Source organism: Balaenoptera ricei, chromosome 3 (genome assembly GCF_028023285.1).
Source record: "Balaenoptera ricei isolate mBalRic1 chromosome 3, mBalRic1.hap2, whole genome shotgun sequence".
NCBI classification, from domain to species: Eukaryota; Metazoa; Chordata; class Mammalia; order Artiodactyla; family Balaenopteridae; genus Balaenoptera; species Balaenoptera ricei.
Window position 1 is genome coordinate 157284649 of NC_082641.1, and position 19269 is coordinate 157303917.

Sequence of the window (19269 nt, forward strand, 5' to 3'; positions counted from 1 at the left end):
TCAAAAGTGTGGAGGAGGGGCCGGGAAGAGGTACATATGGATATTATATGTCAGGAACAAAACCTATGGAGCTACTGACAACCTTTCTCCCTCATACCCATGCCTGAAGGGGAGTCTTTTTTTACCACCCAGATCCTTTATGGAACTGATCTGGGAGACAGTAAGAGAGATAAAGAGTCCTCAAATGGCCAGATTAGTCTTCATGAGAGGAGATGAAAGAGGAAGTAGTGGATGAGAGAGGCAGGCAGCCAGCCAGCCAGCCAACCAGGAGATGGAAGAAAAGAAGTACCTGGAGCTTTTAAAGACGGGGGAGGTGGAGGTCCTGGAGCAGCTACTGAAGACTTGGTGTACGGGAGAGAAAGCTGGGTGACGTAGGTTCAACATGTTTGGCCGTGTCATGTGCTGTGTGACCCCTCCACAGAGTCTACAAATACACCCATGACAAAGATCTAGAACACGCATGAGGTTTTGAGATCAGACTGGTGTTTCTTCCCCATGTTTCTGTGCTGCCCATGAGGTGAGAACAAAAGCTAGTTTAAGGTTGTACATGTATGAAAAACGCCAGGAAAGACACCCCAGAAATTGTCCCAGCGGTAACATCTGTCAAGGTTGATTAGGTACTGGTGGACTTTGTTACAACAAAAGTGTATCTCACATGTATAATTTTCATGGGCATGTATTTTACTTTCACTCAGGACAGGGGTTTGGGTGAGGCAAGCAGGGTGACTACAGTGCAAAACTGAAGGAGACACTGACTCTCAGCGTCTTGCTGGTTCAGAGCCGCATGTAAACACCCCCGTGAGGGAGTGCCTCCTTCACTTAGCGCCCTACCCACCCTGCTTGCCTCACCCCATCCTGGCTCTGCTTGCCTTGTTAATCACAGTTCTGAATCTCATTGAAATTCAAACTGGGATGCTATCTGCCACACACACTGCATACAGAGTACATTGCCATTCTGAAAGCACTTTCGTATATGTAGTTCACTGTCTCTTCATGACAATCTCAGAGGCAAATGAGACTAGTATTATAATTCCCATTCTACAGATGGAGACCAGAAAGGTTAAAAGACCTGTCCAAGATCACACTGCTCAGTGACAGCAAACTCAGTTCAGCTGAGTTTGATTACCATCCCCAAGTATTTCCATGACCCCACCCACATACAAAACAAACAAAAATTATCACTCATACCTATCAGGAAAACAATGAATCTCTGAAGTGAACCTAGCCCAGATATTCATGTCTCCCGTCAAATAAGGCCCGGCAGCCCCCATTTGCCCCCTTGGAAACCACGGAGGCAAAGCCCACAGAAGATGTAGGCCGGCTCTAGCCAAGACGGCGCCCCATGAGGAGCAGCCCCTCTGGATTCTCGAGTAGCAGCAGGTTTTCAGGACGAGCAGCAGGCCTTCACGAGGGCCTACAGGCAGGTCCGCGGCTGCTGGCTGGCACCAGGTGTGAGCCATGGGAACTCTGGGAGCTGGCCGGGGGGGTTGTGTGTGGGGAGCATCTGCACAGGAGGCATGAGCCTAAGAGAATCTCTCAGCATTGGACATTCCACAAGGCGTACATGCAGCTACTGGTGGTCGGCACTTCCGGGTTTTCGCCTTGAGGTGAGCGGAAAGGAATAACACGGCACCACTAGCCACCAGCCTGGAGCTCAACCAGCCGGCCTGGCAGCCTAGAAATTTGCTTAAGGAGTTAATCCAGGCAGACCCTGAACTACCCTGTTCATCCAGCTGTGTTTCAGGGCACAGCACGATTCCAACACTGCATGTAATAAAAATGAAGAATACCCCTCCCCCTGCCCTCTGCAGATTCGTTTTTCTCGGGTCCCACTGGTACTTTCGTTTAAAACTAAGTTTAAAAATAAAGAAATCAGCAAACCACACTCATTTGCCAAGTGTGCTTTTTTTCCTTCCTTCACAAACCTAAATCACACCTGGCAGAATTCACGCTGTTCTTATTTACCTGTTCCTCTAAGAATATGAATCCATTTCCCTCTAGCCTGGGTTTTAGGTACATTGTTTAGCCAAGCCTTTACCTCCCTCTTCTGTTAAAAAGAGGAAAACATACAGCAAACTCAAGTTCTATATCTGTGAAAATGTTAAGAGGAAACTACCCTAGGATGTTTACACAAGCTGTGTAAAGTGGCTTTAAAGAGGCTCTCGTATTCCAGTATTACCCATACTACATTCGAATTAATACTTCCCAGAAAAAGTAAACTTTAAATAAGATCCAATCAGGATCAACTGCACACCCACCTGAGTAGCTGAACAAAATCAATGGAGCAATTCTTTGGTCATCGGACTAAAAGATTCAAGATTGACTTTTTCCCCCTTTTAGTAAAATATGAAACTCCCTGGTAACCTGAAGTATTATTGGGTCCTGTATCTTGCAAGGATTTATGCGCAATTTATCTAAAAACTGCCTTTCAACAGCTACACGAATGGCTGAAATTGCTTGATCTCGCCAGGCAAAGAGTTTTTAAAAACATTAACCTCAGAAACAGAATATACGTCTGTCTCGTGCGAAGTACCAGAGTTTTCAATCATGAAATTAAATATTCCTTTGCAAACTCAGCTATATCCTAAAACAGCCAATGATAACCTCTTGCAATACTCAGCATTCTGTGGAGAACTGAGTTTCTAAAGGGCCGTATACTGTCCTGAACGTAATGGGAGATTCCTTTAAGGGAGTTTTTCCTTCTGAGGAAAACAGCTGTACACCGTGGACTACTGAAAAGCCCCGCTGGGCCTGTCTTATTTATGAGATGTTTCCACAGCGGGGTCTTCTGTGTTTACATGGCGCTGCTCCTCTTAGTGAGGGTGACCACTACCGAGCCTTGGATTAGGCTCTCAGCGTATATACACACACTGCCAACCAGGCACCATGACCCTCACTTCTCAGCGGAGGAAACAGTGTTAAAAGGAACTTACCCGAGGTGGCGAAGCTCGGGGAGAAGCGGAGCTGGGATGCAGTCCCAGCAGTGAAACCGCGAGGCCCGTGCTCTCCAAGGCAAACTCCGCCCAACCCCCCACCCCCACTGCCTCTTTGAAAACCTCCTCCTTACCTGGTAGGCAGGCACACCTGAGACCAGTAGTTCCCTGGGGATAAGAATCACCCGGGAAGCTTGTTCACTCTACCTTCCCAAAGCCCCTTCCCTGGAGATTCTGACTCAGGGGTTCCAAGCTGGACCCAGAAATTGTCTTTTGAACAAATGATCCGGGTGATTCTTATCATCAGAGGACTGTGGGAACGGTCTTAGATCAGGGGTGGCCGGGGCCAGGGAGTATCTTTGGCTTTGTGGGCCGTTAGGTCTCTGTCACAACTACTCGACGCAAAAGGAGCCAGAGAAAATTCATGAATGAACTGGCCTGGCTGTGGTCCAATAATTTATTTACAAAAACAGGCGGCTGGCTACAGTTTGCTGACCCTTCTCTTAGACCATTAATCATACCATTAAAAAAGAGACATTAATGCCTGCTATTTGTCACCTCACTAAGGCAATGTCTCAATCAGGCAATTGACCCAATGAAAATCCTCCCAACACCATGAAACATCACTCTCATCAAGAGGATAAAGTCAAGGTTGTGTCTGCCCTCCCTCAAGCAAGAACAGATGGAATTTACATGAGAGGATGCAGTCTAAGCCAGACAGTAGAAGCACACTGTATTTTAATGTACAAGACACACTGTATTTTAAAGGACAAGCACACTGTATTTTAAAATACAGCACACTGTATTTTAAAGGACAAGAATGAGGTGGTAACTATAAGATGCTGGTGGAGATTGTGGCGGGTTTTCTTTATGCAGTGGATTTTCTAGGGCCCCCAAAACTCTTCCTGCATCCTGGGAATTACTAGCTCAGACCACCATATCATTTTTCCCGGTACCTATTGTTATATTCTTTTTTTTACTCCCTCATGAGGATGATTGATGCTCAGCTGAATTCAGAGGAGCGTTTGATTTGCCTGCCATCCTCCGGGAATACCCCTGCTAAATGCAGGAAAAATCACTCAACATCAAAGATCATTCAGCCACGGATGTGAGAGCGACTGTCACCTTATAAAGCTTACAGTAGCCAGCGTCCTCTTACAATTTTCCCCAGTGCAAGCTACAGAGGTGGGGAGGGTTGGAGGGAGCACGGGTTAATACAGTGGAATTTCCTTTGGCACCAGCTCCAAGCAGTCTTTTAACAGAGATGTTTAATTGATCTTTATTGAGGAGAACCTTCCCTTCTGCTTATAGAAGAAATGATCACTTTTCCCTCGGGTTCTATCTGGAGAAGTTAATAGCCCCAGTTTTCTCTTACAGCAGAGATACTTAGTGACTGGGAGACTATCATAAGTAGAGTTTATTGTCCAAAATACAAACCCAGTTCTAATCAACCTGCACAGTGAGATTGCCTTGCTTGTATCTGTTGATACCTGGAGGAGCTTCTCCCAACTGACGAGCGCATTGTTCTTTCCACTCAGGCTCTGCTGTCCAGTTAACAAATTGGATAGCGAGGTAATCTATAGGCCTTTGCCAAAGACCGCTGAGGATGCCCTAATGTGTATCAATTTGATCCTCACATGCAGTAGCTCCCAGATGAGGCCCGAGAGCGGAGCCATAATCATTTGCGTACACGGTGCAGGAATATTTTGCAGGTGTGAAGACGATCATTGCAATACTTCCAGGATACAGAGACACTTCCGGGATTCAGTACAAAGACAGCCGTTACTGCTTGGCAGCTATGAAGAGTGATGGAAAAACAAACAAACAAAAGTAATACTTACAGAGTTCCTTTAGCTCTTTTATAAAGGGCTTTATTGATATTAGCGTTACTTTTTGAAATAACTTCCAAACACAACAAGCAGGTATTAATATTTCCGTTTTAGAGCTAGGAAATTTTGTATTAAATGTTCTGACTGCTGTGCTCCTTGAGGACTAGATTTAGCAGTAAACTAGAGGCTAGGACTTGCTGCTACAGTAAACTCTTACTATTTGGGAATTTGTTCTAGAGATACGAATTTCCTGGGTCTTTTTCTTTGTCCTCTCCTCCTTCTGGCTGCCGGCTTTCCCCACCTGCCACCTGCCACGCCCTCCCCAGCCCTCCAAGTTGCCATCCTGGCATGGCAGGCACCGTGACCATGATTTCTGAACCACATTTTGGAACCTGTAGTATGAAAAATACCAGTGTTCTTAGGTGGACAAGAGGACAGAATTTTTGAAACCATGATTGTCCACAAAAATCGAAGATATGTGATCACTCTTCTAGTGTCGCTCTAGCATATTCTCCAATGACGAGCAAAGGAAGGTGTGGAAGGGAAGCACCTACCATTTACTGACACAGTTAATAGGAATATACTCAAGGCAGGTGTAAGGCCCGGGCCTGAGGTCTTCCCGAGAATGTGAGAGGGAAGGAGGAGGGAGGCTTTATACCTGAGATATTGGATTCCTTTTTTCCCCCCATTTTACTGAGATATAATTGTCATATAATTTTATATTAATTTCAGGTCTACAACATAGTAATTTGATATGTGTATAAATTGCAAAATAATTTCCACAATAAGTTTAGTTAACATTTACCGCCTCACATAGTTACAATTTTTTTCTTGTGATGAGAACTTTTAAGATCTATACTCTTCGCAACTTTCAAATTAAATAACAGTATTGTTCGGTGCTTTGTGTCCACCTAGAGGGGTGGGATAGGGAGGGTGGGAGGGAGATGCAAGAGGGAGGAGATATGGGGATATAGGTATATGTATAGCTGATTCACTTTGTTATACAGCAGAAACTAACACACCATTGTAAAGCAATTATACTCCAATAAAGATGTTTAAAAAAAAAAGAAAACAGTATTTTTAACTATAGTCATCACGATATACATTACATCCCCAGGAGTTGTTTCTCTTATAACTGCAAGTTTGTACCTTTTGACCACCTTTCCCATCCCCCCTACTCCCACCTCTGGCAACCACTAAACTGTTCTCTGTTTCTATAAGCTCAGTTTTCTTCGATTCGTATACGTGAGATCATACAGTATTTGTCTTTCTCTAATTTCACTTAGAGTAATGGCCTCAAGGTCTGTCCTGGCTTTTTTTTTTGCATCTGGTATCACAGTTAAACATGGTTAGAACCATGTTGGTGTTGTTACCAGGTCCTTGTCAGGTGTCATGGGCTGAGTTGTGTCCACCACGGAATTCACAGGATGAAGCCCTAAACCCCAGTACCTCAGCATGTGACTGTATTGGGAGATCAGGCCTTTAAAGAGTAATTAAGTTAAAATGAGGCCATTAGGGTGGATCCCAGTCCAATCTGACTGGTGTCCTTATAAGGAACGCAGATTAGACACACAGAGAGACACCAGGCCTGCCCAGAGGGTGAAAGCCCTGTGAGGACACAGGGAGAAGGCGGCGCTCTGCAAGCCAAGGAGAGAGGCTGGAGCAGGCTCTTCCCTCAGGAGCCTCAGAGGAAACCAACCCTGCTGACAACTTGACCTTGGACTTCCAGCCTCCAGAACGGTGAGAAATAAATTTCTGTTGTTTAAGCTACCCAGACTGTGGTGTTTTGTTATGACAGCCCTAGCAAACTCATACAGATACCAAAAATTAACGTGGAATGAGGCCTGGAACACCTACCGCTTACATGTTGTTTGCTACATGCCAAATACATGCCAAATACTAACTCGATCCTCACCATAGCCCTATGAAGTGGGCACTGTTGTTCTCACCCCCATCTTACAGACAAGAAAACTGAGGCACAGAGATGTTCAGTGAATTGCCTAAGGCCATACATCTGACATGTGGAAAAGCTGGAATTTGAACCCAGTCACCAGTCTCGGAGTTCACTGTTTTGTCTCAATTTTCTACCTGTTATCCCCCAACTGATCATCCACAAATCTTCCAAAACTGGTTCAGGAGGCAGCGTGGAAAGCAAACCTGAGGGTACTGTGCCCCACTCTTGAGAGGCAAGGACTCACAACCTGGGAAGCTTAGGAGGGACAAGGAAAGCTGGTTCATCTCAGAGGCCCATGGATGGAAGGAAGAGACACCTGGGCCTGGTGAACCGAGGGCCTGGAGGCAGGAAGGCTTTTCCCATGTTGGCTGTCACCCTGATCCACAGCTCTGCCATCAGGTAGCCTTGGGTTCCTCCAGGCACACTGGCCCTATGAGTACATGATGTACTACAGGCTGCTGGAGCATATTGGATGCAGAGTCAGAAATGGTTCACTCCCTCTCCAGCTGTCATTTCTCCAGAACAAGCAGGGAAAAGATACCAGAGACAGGGAGGTTCACCTTCATCCTCTAGACCCGGGTTTCTCAGCCCCGGCTCTAGTGACATTTTGAGCTAGGCAATGTGTGACTTTGTTTCTTTGTTGTGTGTGACTGCCATGTGCGCTGTAGGATGTTTAGCAGCATCCCTGTCCTTACCTACTAGATGCCAGTAACACATCAGCTACTTGTGACAACCAAAAGTGTCTCCAGATATTGCCAAATATCCCCCAGGGGACAAAATCACCCCCATTGAGAAGCACTTCTCTAAGAGAAACAGAAAAAGGTACTTCCTCAAGACAGCATTTCCATCTGTCAGAAGGCTGTCATAATAATATATGCAAACGTTCTACATTTATGGTGCTGTACAGTGCACAACCTGCCCAACTGCCCATGGTCATCCACCTCCTCCCTCCCTCTCCTCAAGCTTCACAGGAAAATGAGGCTAATCTGCCCTACACTTTATCGTTCCTTTCTACTTTCCCATATTTCTGAGATACTATAAGGAACCCGAGGGCTTCCTGGTCTAAACTTGGGGTTCAGTTCGGGATTGACCTTTCTCCACCCTGAGGTAAGGATTAAGAAAATAAAACCTGTGCTGTGCTGATCCTTCTGATTTTCTAGTTCAGCCATTAATGTGACAGGCATGAGGTGCTGATAAAGTGGCCAATTTATTCAATCCCTTTAATGGAGAGAAAAACTTTAAACTTTTATTGGTTTAGCTTGCCCCAAAAGCAACTATCAAATGTTGGCAGGATACAATGAAGGCTTACCTTGTTAACATAGTTAAGTCTCTCTCTCTCAGAACTAGCCCATTTAGCTCCAGGTTCCTTAGCGCACCCGACGCACTCACACAGCATTTAAGAGCTTTACACAACTGGAAGGTCACATCTTTATTTCTTATCGCAGGAACACGACTTCTGTAAACTTTATTTCTGTCACAACCTAAAGCAAAATTATTGTAAAATGAGTGATTTAAACCATACATTTTATCATCATTAAAAAGCACCTTTAAAAAAAAAAAAAAAAGCATCTGCTCTGTGCTAAGGATAAGAAACGACTCCTGCCCTTAAAGCCTGCATTAAGGAGGGACGTGAAAATTTGAATCACATGAGATAAAGAAGCATAACCTTTATGCACAGAGGTTCCTTGGAGGCAAAATGTTATATCTAAGTGACAGCTTCATGATAACCCTGAAGCAGAATCTAAAAAGCTGAGGCTATGCAGAGGTGGAGTAGGAGGTGCATTAACTGCAGAGGGAGCACCTGTGCAAAGACACTCAAGCCTGACACCTGCTGGGCACTGTAAATACTGCAGGTGGGGATGACTAAAGGCCAGGGGTCCAAATGTGAGAACAGACAGAAAGGAAAATAGAGATGTTGGCGGAAGCAAGCCTGGGAGACAGCATGGCTTGTATCCCACAGGTGATGAGGCCTGGGGTTACCACTGGCTAAGTAAGGGTGCCTCCGCTGATTAGAAAAAGGTGCCCCGCTGCTGAAGGACCGATTAGATAAAGGGAGTGATCCCAAAAAGCTCCCCTTCCTCAGGGCCAAAGAGCCCCAGCAGGCTTGGCCGAGCACAGTTCAGACTACACGCCTCTGTGCAGAGCACACGCTGGGCGGCTAGTATGCACTAACTCTGTGTGGGCAAGCCATTAGCAGCATTATTTTAAGCGTATCTTTTTATGTTAGAAGATCACTCAACCCGAGTAGGCAGATGAACTTAGAGGAACTGAGCCCAGGGGCCGCGAAACCACCCAGGAGCTTCTGCCATAGTCCGGGCAAAATGTAATATGGATGAAGAAGCAAATTGAGGAGGAGGCCAAAATCTACGAGCTAGACCCACTGGATTGAAGACATAAAGTTCAGTGAAGGAACTCTGAAGAGAACGGGCTCTGCAATAAACTTTTCTTACATTCAATGTAAAATATTAGGCAAAATTAAGTACAGTGGCCTTTACGGTCCTTTCAGCTCTAATTTCTTTTGATTTCTAACTTATTACTCTGGTTAAGTAAAGTCCCTTCAGAGGTACAGAACAGTTCCTACACCTGCATTGGATGCAAAGAATAATCTGACTTCTCTTCACCAGGGGATGAGTTGAACTGTCCTTGCAGAAGAGATAACAGATGGTGTGAACCCCAGATCCTAGAAAAAGGCCAGGCACACGATAAGTATTCAGCTTTTTGAAAACAAATGAACAATCATTTCCTCTCCTAGATCTTCACACCCTTCCTCTGCTGGCTACTTTCTTTCAGTTTATAAACATCCTCAAGTATACCCACTTAAAAAACTCTCAGACCTATGATTCTTTGGATCTTCTTGTGGGTAACTTAAGTCTCTCCCATGCCTTCAAACTCTTAGAGGAAAACATAGGCAGAACACTCTATGACATAAATCACAGCAAGATCCTTTTTGACCCAGCTCCTAGAGAAATGGAAATAAAAACACAAATAAACAAATGGGACCTAATGAAACTTCAAAGCTTTTGCACAGCAAAGGAAACCATAAACAAGACAAAAAGACAACCCTCAGAATGGGAGAAAATATTTGCAAATCAAGCAACTGACAAAGGATTAATCTCCAAGATTTACAAGCAGCTCATGCAGCTTAATAACAAAAAAACAAACAACCCAATCCAAAGATGGGCAGAAGACCTAAATAGACATTTCTCCAAAGAAGATATACAGATTGCCAACAGACACATGAAAGAATGCTCAACATCATTAATCATTAGAGAAATGCAAATCAAAACTACAATGAGATATCATCTCACACCAGTCAGAATGGCCATCATGAAAATATCTAGAAACAATAAATGCTGGAGACGATGTGGAGAAAAGGGAACGCTCTTGCACTGTTGGTGGGAATGTAAATTAATACAGCCACTATGGAGAACAGTATGGAGGTTCCTTAAAAAACTAAAAATAGGACTACCATACGACCCAGCAATCCCACTACTGGGCATATACCCTGAGAAAACCATAATTCAAAGAGAGTCATGTACCAAAATGTTCATTGCAGCTCTATTTACAATAGGCAGGACATGGAAGCAACCTAAGTGTCCATCATCGGATGAATGGATAAAGAAGATGTGGCATATATATACAATGGAATATTACTCAGCCATAAAAAGAAATGAAATGGAGGTATTTGTAGTGAGGTGGATGGAGTTAGAGTCTGTCATACAGAGTGAAGTAAGTCAGAAAGAGAAAAACAAATACAGTATGCTAGCACATATATATGGAATCTAAGGGAAAAAAAAAAAGGTCATGAAGAACCTAGTGGCAAGACGGGAATAAAGACACAGACCTACTAGAGAATGGACTTGAGGATATGGGGAGAGGGAAGGGTAAGATGTGACAGGGTGAGAGAGTGGCATGGACATATATACACTACCAAATGTAAAATAGATAGCTAGTGGGAAGCAGCCGCATAGCACAGGGAGATCAGCTCGGTGCTTTGTGAACACCTAGAGGCGGGGGATAGGGAGGGTGGGAGGGAGGGAGATACAAGAGGGAAGAGATATGGGAACATATGTATATGTATAACTGATTCACTTTGTTATAAAGCAGAAACTAACACACCATTGTAAAGCAATTATACTTCAATAAAGATGTTTAAAAAAAAAATGTTGACCCTGATTTATCTAAGTAGTGGCAGTTCATTTAAATTTTATGTTTTTCTTTGTAGTTTTTCCCCTTTTTCCCCAACATCTTGGAATAAGAAGTTTCACAGTGAAAAAAAAAGTTGTTGCTAAAAATCAGGTTAACTCAAATGCCTATTGTGCTACTGTGAGTCATTTAAATTCATCAGGACTCTTAGAAAACTTTTAATAACAAGAGATATGTGTTCCAGGAGGACAGTTACCATTAGAATATTTATCTCATTTGGAGAAGATCATCCAATAGAAATCCCCTCAACCTTACTGAAATAAATGCACTAGAAAAGTTTAGTCACTAAAAGACATGCCTTGAAAACATTAAAGCATTTACAACTTAAACTGCTGCAGTTGAATATAATTCCAAAGATACTCAAATTTTAGAAATGTAAGGCTAGCATGATATCACCTGACCAGAGTAAAAACAATGGTTTCCTCCTTGGCTCTTGCATCAGATGTCAATTCCCACCCTTGCCCCACTTCCACCTGCTCTATTTTTTAATCACACTGGTGGATCTCAAAATATTTCCCTATGAAAATAAAAGGTATAGAAAATTATCGTTGGTTTTTGATACGATAATTTAATAGGGCTATCTGGATTAGGCTGAAGATGATCTTAAAATAAAGAAAAAATATTGCTAGGTAATACCATTAAAGGAGAAAACTAGGAGATATGATTAAATTACTGAGGGATTATTTTCAAGTCTTTAAGACACTGTAGGAAAACAGATGAAGTTTTCCAATTAATTATATCTATTCATTAGCACAGGTTCGGCATCACTTCAAATTTCTGTTGGGAAAGCAGCTCCAGTTGCTATATACAATACAAAAAAACATTTAAAAAGCATCTTAGTCACACTGACCTCTTCTTGATTAGTCCTAATATATCAGATTTTAATATGTGCAAAGTCTTCCCAATAAAATGGGTAAGTTGTGATGTATTAAAAGGAATACAATGCATCTTTTTCTAAAACAAGAAAACGAATTATACATATGTGTATATATACACACCCACATATATATATTAAATTATACACACACATACACCATACACACAAGCAGAGAACCCCAAATTAGATAGAACTGGCCAATAAAGTAGATTATATCTCCCTGGAAGTCACAGAAATGCAAAATAAGACAATGCTATTAATTAAGTAGAAAACTGGAACACAAAATTACATATAAAATTATATAATTATATGTTAAGTTTTGTGTGCACTTGCGTGTGTCAAAAACCAAATGAAACATACTAACATATTAACTGGTTGGTGTTACGGATGTTTAGAGATTAATGTTTTTTCATTTGAAAATTTCCTCATAGAAAATGGTCGTGTATTATTGATTGTGTATTATTTTTATAAGAAGAATTTACTTCGAATTTCTAAAAAGGAATAACAGATATATGCTTGCATAAAATGTCAACAGAGTCTATTCTAATTCTGAAACAAGCTGAAAAAATATTTTCTCAAGACATTCGGCAAGTATCACCTAAAATTAAATAGACAAGTCATCTAACTTTGTGTTCAGCTTGGCTTTCTTCATCTTCTGTAATAACCACATTTGTGGAACAAATTCCTATCAAAGGTTCAGACCTAAACAAAAACTACTGAGTAAAAACACATCTGTTTTGGCTTTTTCTCCGAAGAGTTCCCAGTATTTGTTAAAATTGAGATCTTTATATTAAACTACACGCACAAATAAACCCTACCAGGACCAAATGTTACAAAACACAGCATGAGGCAAAGCAAATATATTTCACGACAATAAACTAGGTACCTTCAGGAACAACTTCATTTCTTTTAAGCCATCGCGATAAAACTGCCAATAAAATCATGTCCAGCTTTTTATTCTACAATGTTTTGAATTTCCCTAAAAACATCAAAATATTTCCTATTTCCTCAGTTAATAACCATTTCTATATTCTGACATGGCACTTTATGTGGGCAGTAAAGAAATATTAAAGCAAGCAGAAGAGTGATTAAAAGCAGTGACTAATGTCGGAGAGAGCTGGGTCTGAATCTTCAGTCCTGACTCCTAATTTTATGGTCATTAGAAATTCCTTAACTCCCCCTGAACATTACCTTTCTCACACATAAAATGACAGTAGTAATACTACACCATAGAATTGGAAGGTTAAGTCAGATCACGTATATATAACTCTTAAATTACTATATTAATTATATTAAGCAAGCAAAACTATGCTAACTAAAAGAAAACAGCCAATGGTATTGATTCCCAAGGAAATGGAGGGAAGTAATGAAGGAATCCTTCAGCCTTTGAATAATAGTCAAGTTTTTCTGTTTGTTTAACCTATTTCCATCTGAATAAGTCAAAGGCGAAAAAGAAATCAATCATGAAGTCCAGTCTGGAGATAATTCAAGAAATCAAGAGATTATATTACAACTAAGTCATGCAACTCAGGTGGAATCAGTAAATAGATTTTAAAACAAACTGGGTCTGGGTAATAAGTAGGAAAACAATACTGTTGCATAGGTCTCTTGGGTCTTTGCTGAGGTCCACAAATTCTCACAACTTCCGGTGACTAAACAAGTGCCTATCACTTCCCTAAGGAAAGAGAAATAAAAGCAATAGGAATAATTAAACTTGGTCCATGACCAAAGGTAGAGTAACAATCTCTAGAAAAGAAGCTTACTGGTCAATACTCTTCAACCTCAAATTTGATTTCTCACTGAGATACCAAGAAAAGTGTTTGAGTTTGGCAATCCCAAGAAACTGACATTTTCAAGTCAATTATGATACAGTTTGGACCTTACCAAGTTTCTAAATGTACATGTTGTAAAAAAAAAAAAAAAAAAAAAAAAAAAAAAGGCATACCACAGAAATAGATGTGGGTAGTGGCAAATCGCTATGTTAGAACACTGAACCTGATTCAATTTCAGCCAGATACTTTATATTCTGCTCAAATTCAGTCTGTCTCAGATATTTACTGAGAATAACATTAAATTAACACCAGGTTGGGGGTGAAGGGTTTAGCCTTACTGACCCATACAATAACTGGTCTTGAGAACACTAGGAACACTGTTGATTCTGTACCCCTTATACTCATTGAAAGAAACCAACATTTCCAGGGAAGTCAAGACCAATTTGTCTTGCCAGATGCTTAGAACAAGGAATTACAAAAGGACAGTTTAGAATATACTCCACCTTCCTGGGTCATGTGTTGCTGTCATCAAAGGAAAAATTCTTTTTTTCCTCTTTTGGAGGAGAGGGGGTGAACAGGTGGTGGTTGTTTACCTGAATACAGAATAGACTAGTATGAATAAAATAGAATGAAAAGATGGTTGAGAAAATACATAAGTAGAAAAGTCTGAGCTGGAAGTTTCTGGTCCCTTTCTTTCCGATCAGCCTGTACTTTGGTCCTAATGTATATGACAGTGCCCCAAAATGCTTAGTCTACATTCATCAGGATTATGTGCATGTTGCATCTAGAGCACTTAGAGCAAAATTTTTCTTCAAAGAATTTTACCTTTAGGTTGAAAAGAAATATGTTCCTTGTAACATGGTATAGAAAAATATTCCACAAATGGGACGTCCCTGGTGGTGCAGTGGTTAAGAATCCACCTGCCAATGCAGGGGACACGGGTTCGAGCCCTGGTCCAGGAAGATCCCACATGCTGCGGAGCAACTAAGGTCGTGCACCACAACTACTGAGCCTGCGTTCTAGAGCCCACGAGCCACAACTACTGAGCCCAGGTGCCACAACTACTGAAGCCCATGCGCCTAGAGCCCGTACTCCACAACAAGAGAAGCCACCGCAGTGAGAAGTCCGTGCATCACAAGGAAGAGTAGCCCCCGCTCGCCACAACTAGAGAAAGCCCGCGCACAGCAACAAAGACCCAACGCAGCCAAAAATAAATACATAAAATAAATTTATTTTTAAAAAAATTCCACAAAATAAATCTGATCATCAGCGGAATAAAATTTCTGTGCTGCCTATTTTATGCCAAGGGCTATTCTAAGTACTGTAAACAAACGTAAACAAACACAACCTTTGGACCAGAAACCAGGTTCTTCAAACGACACTTGAAAACCTGAGATCCTTTAGGCATCCCATAAAATTTGTTTCTTTAACCCAAATTTCACAAAAAGGCAAAAATAATCATATTCAATCTGAGTAATTTAACCATGAGAAAAGTGCCCAACGCAGAGAAGGTTATACCTAAATATTTGTTTAGTGAATAAAAGACACAAGAGGTGAACTGCTACAGCTGGCCAAGACTAGAGCAAGAACAGTTATCAGAAATATACAGGTTAAAGAATTTCTCTAGTCAGAAAAAAAAAAAAAAGCTAGATATTTTTAAATGTCTGAATGTTTGTTTCGCGGGGTTAGAAGGCAACATAAGGAGAAGTGGTTCAGTACCCTGGATAGCTCCAGGGAGGCACAGTTTCTCAAGTCCCAGATCTACTTAGTTGCTGGTGTCTTCCAGCTGCAATTTCCCTGTTAAAGGGCTCTGTCATTTTTAAGCCAGATTCATGCCCCATAAAAACAGAGTAGACTCCTCAACCCCATCCTCACCCCGAAACACATGGAACAAATACGCACACAGAGAAGTCTAGCCTGTTCGTTAAAAACAGTATCTTCTGTCCTGACCAGGGAATAAACCTGTCACTTTAGAAAACTGATCCAGGAAGTCTTATCTCTTGCTGTGTGACAGCTGATCCTGAGAGGGCTCACCGCCCAGATCTAGAGTAAGGGTTTACCCACGGGATCGATAAAGTAGCTATCTTCGAGTTGAAGTAAAACGTATTACCACACCATAATTCAGTGTTATAAACTCAAATCAATAAATCTCTTTCTGAAGAAGACTCTACCGGAAGCATAGTACCTCTCCATAACATTCACATAAGTGAAGCAACTTACCCATGAGCTATGACTACAAAGTCGTGGTAATGATTATAAAGTAACAAGAACTGTAAAGTAAAATGACACCATTTCATATCTCAAAACTATACAGAGCTAAAGTAAAATACTGACAAACAAAAGAGCCTCATCTTTACTATTCGACTTATTTTGCTTACCTACTGAGTTCCTAAATCTTTGCTTGTTACTAGACCGCAGCAGTCATCTTATGGTTGGACATTTATTTGCATAGTTTCTCCCATACTAGATTGCAAATTTCTTGATAGGAGGGATCGTGTATCATTCACCATGGCCAATGGTATCCTGGACACAGTAAATGTTCAATAACTGTTTATTGAATTAAACTGAGTTGAAGTAACTCATCTCTGGTTTATGAAACTTCTGTTTTCATAGCGATACGAGTGGGAGCCATCCCAGGACCCAATCATGTCACCGTACAGGAAAAGGAAGAGTTGTTGGTTCTTATAGTAAACGTAACAAAGAGATTTGGGGCATCTGGAAATATTTACCCCATAAAGAATCCTATGAGAGAAAGTGATACAAACCATACCTTCCCTTCTGCTGAGAAATCACAGAAGATTCTACTTATGTCGTATTTTTAAATCCCCAAAGACTGTATTATGAGGGAGAGAAATATAAAAACAATTGAACCCTTGAGGAAAACACAGGTCAAAAGAGATTCCTTTTAAAGAAAGAAAAAGGAGGCAGGGAAGAAAAGCAAAGGGGGAGAGGAGGAGGGAGGGAGGGAAGGAGAAAGGACGAAAAGAAAGATGATGCTGTTAAAAGTGATGCTGGAGAGTAATGAAAGTTATGTCTTGACAGATGGTGAGAAGGTTAGGAAAAGCAGCACCACCCAAAAACTGTACAAGTAGAAAATAAGCTTATTCTTGTTGGTCCATGGATTATATTACACGGAATAGAGGAATGGTGGGTATGTATGTTTGTTCGTTTGTTTGAAGATTACTTGTTGGGCAAATGCTTCCAGGAAATGCTTTGGGAGAGTTCACTTAGATATCTTGCAACAGACGCTCAACTTCAATAATCTCAAAAACTGCCCAAGTTTTCCAAGGCAAATCCACATTGTATGCTCAGTCTCACCAAATTCATATACGCTGTCCATTTTTATTCTTACGTAAAATTTATCTTACCTGAAATTATCAAGTGTTTTAAAATAGTTATTAAGAGTTTGGAGCACTCATGTTAGAAAATTAAGTGTTACCAAGTGAGGCTCCTTTTTTTTTTTTTTTTGAGGCCCCTTTTTAATTCAGGACGTTTTCCATTTTACTGGGAATCAATTCTGTCTGGTGTTTCTAATCCAGCATGTTAAAAAATCATCCTACAAGGCCTCTGATCTTGTTTAAACACTAAAATTTCACAGTACAGATCCAAATTTCCATAAAAGTGACTCTGCTAGTGAATCCATTTCATTGTCCCCTCCATCTGCAAAGAATAGATTTTTCTTTTCTACCTCAAGAACACCTAATCCTTACATTTTAAGAAACAGTACTTGAGTGCTTTTACTGCCAAAAGTCTCATTGTAATATAGCTGGAATATTCCCCTGTGAGTACTAGTTAGTGCTATTGCTTGTTCACACATGCTTTTTTAATTTCAAGTATGATTAGTTATAGGCAAGTCACTGAATATTTAAATTTGGTACAGATAGGTTTTCAAACTACCTGTGAACAGAAGCCTGTAAATTAGAGGGAGTGTGGGAATATGAAATCTGAGCAGAGCTGTTTAAAATCTGGCTGTTGTACATTATGCTCCCTTCCTTACCTGTAACACCTGCTTTCTGCGGAACCAGAAGTCTGTGTCTCCTGTGGCTTAGGTTTTAGACCGGGGTGAGCGTTGTAACAGCCTCACCATAATGTCTGGCATGTTCCAGACTCCCCTGTGGTTGAGAATATGCGTAAGTTGAGATGGAGCAGGGAACAGCAGAATCTTCAAAGCCGAGAGAGAAGTCCAGAGACCACAGGGAGACCTCAATGCCCATTACAGGCTTAAAGAAAATAAAAATAAAACTCTAGAATAGTATTGACTTGCTAAAACCCAAAATGAACATAAGTATTAAATTTTTACTAAACTGTAAATCAAACCTTAACAAAAACCTAAGTCATCAGTTTAAAAGGAAACCAAACTGTTGTAATTCTAAACCCAGAGGCAGTACTGCGGTGTGAGATAAAATGCGTGAGACCAAAAATTGGCAAGTTCTGGATTCTTTTTCCTATTCTGTTTCTTCTGAAATGTACCACCGAGCATATCACTTAACCCTCCTAGACCCTGGATTTCCATTTTTTCATCTGTAAAACAAAGAATCTGGACTAGAAAATAACTAAACTTGCTTCCAGAAATAAACCGGCATTTCATTCCATTTGAACTCAAATCTGACTTGCACTTGAACAGTTCTAAAAAGAGAGAACACTTTGTGTCTTTTATAAATGTGTTATAAGTTTCCGAAGTTAAACTCTAGTTCCTTATGAGGGTAATATGCGTTTTTCTTTCAAAACAATTCCAGATGATAGGAATGAGGACAAAGACCTGAAGAAGTGAAAATATATATATATATATATACGAATCTATGTGTGGGTATATGTATCTCCAGTTCCAGAGTATATTCTCATTTTCTTCCAAAATCCTGCAAAGTTATAGAAAGTAGAGCATAAGGGCCAACATAGCGGCTCCTGGCTTGAGGTATGTCTCCTTCACCACTCCTCTGAGTAAACCAAGGAGCCAGAACATGTCAGCAGCAAGAGAAAGCTTCCTGCAACATCATACGAGAAAAGGCCCATATCAGAGTCTAAAACTAGGCTGCCAAGAATTGCACTTAAGTTGTCGGAACCACAAAGGACAAGGTATCTGCCGCTCCTCTCCTACTGTATTCCATGGTCTTATAATGAGGGACAAAACTACAGCCAGCCTGTACTCAGAGCTGTGGTCCTGCCCTGGCAGCTTGAAATCCTAGTCAGACAGGCCACATGATGCTAATGGAGAAGTCTAAAACATTTAGCAGCGTCAGAAATGAAAAACAGCTCAAGAAAACCCAATGAGGATCCAAGCACTGAGAATGACGTATTTCCTAATGACCAAATCCAAGTTTGGTCCACTGAGACATAGGCCGTCTCTTAGAGTGAAATACCTTAGACAACATTAATTAATATTGTGAGTGATGGTTGTTAAAAAGCAAGGCAGAAGAAATATTCAAAGTTTAACCTCAAGGAACATGTGTAAACCATAGCTTTGAGAGGAGGTGGCAAACATATAGGTGACTTCCCTGTTCTGTTTATCTAGCAAACAGTCCTAATCAATAACATTAGTCTTTTCTATAGTACCTGGCTCTCAGTTCCACAGTCTTTCTCAAACAGCCAGGCCTTACTAATCAACCTGAATTGGCATGAGAAAGAAAACCTATTTACCCCTTTTCCTATAGGAGAAAAGAGCCCTGTGTGTGGAGAACTGGGAAGCCTTGTTAGTCCTTTG

At 41.2% G+C, this 19269-nt stretch overlaps 1 protein-coding gene and 1 long non-coding RNA gene across 2 annotated transcripts in view; both read right to left on the reverse strand.

Moving 5' to 3' along the window:
* The window catches only part of LOC132362765 (ELKS/Rab6-interacting/CAST family member 1-like), a 137505-nt gene that overhangs the window by 89269 nt on the left and 28967 nt on the right, over positions 1-19269 (reverse strand). The window lies entirely within an intron of this gene.
* Positions 4187-17589, reverse strand: LOC132362773 (uncharacterized). Its single transcript, XR_009502482.1, has 3 exons — positions 17569-17589; positions 8026-8197; positions 4187-4729 (listed from the first exon to the last, which is right to left on the reverse strand). It is a non-coding gene; the product is annotated as an uncharacterized LOC132362773 (long non-coding RNA).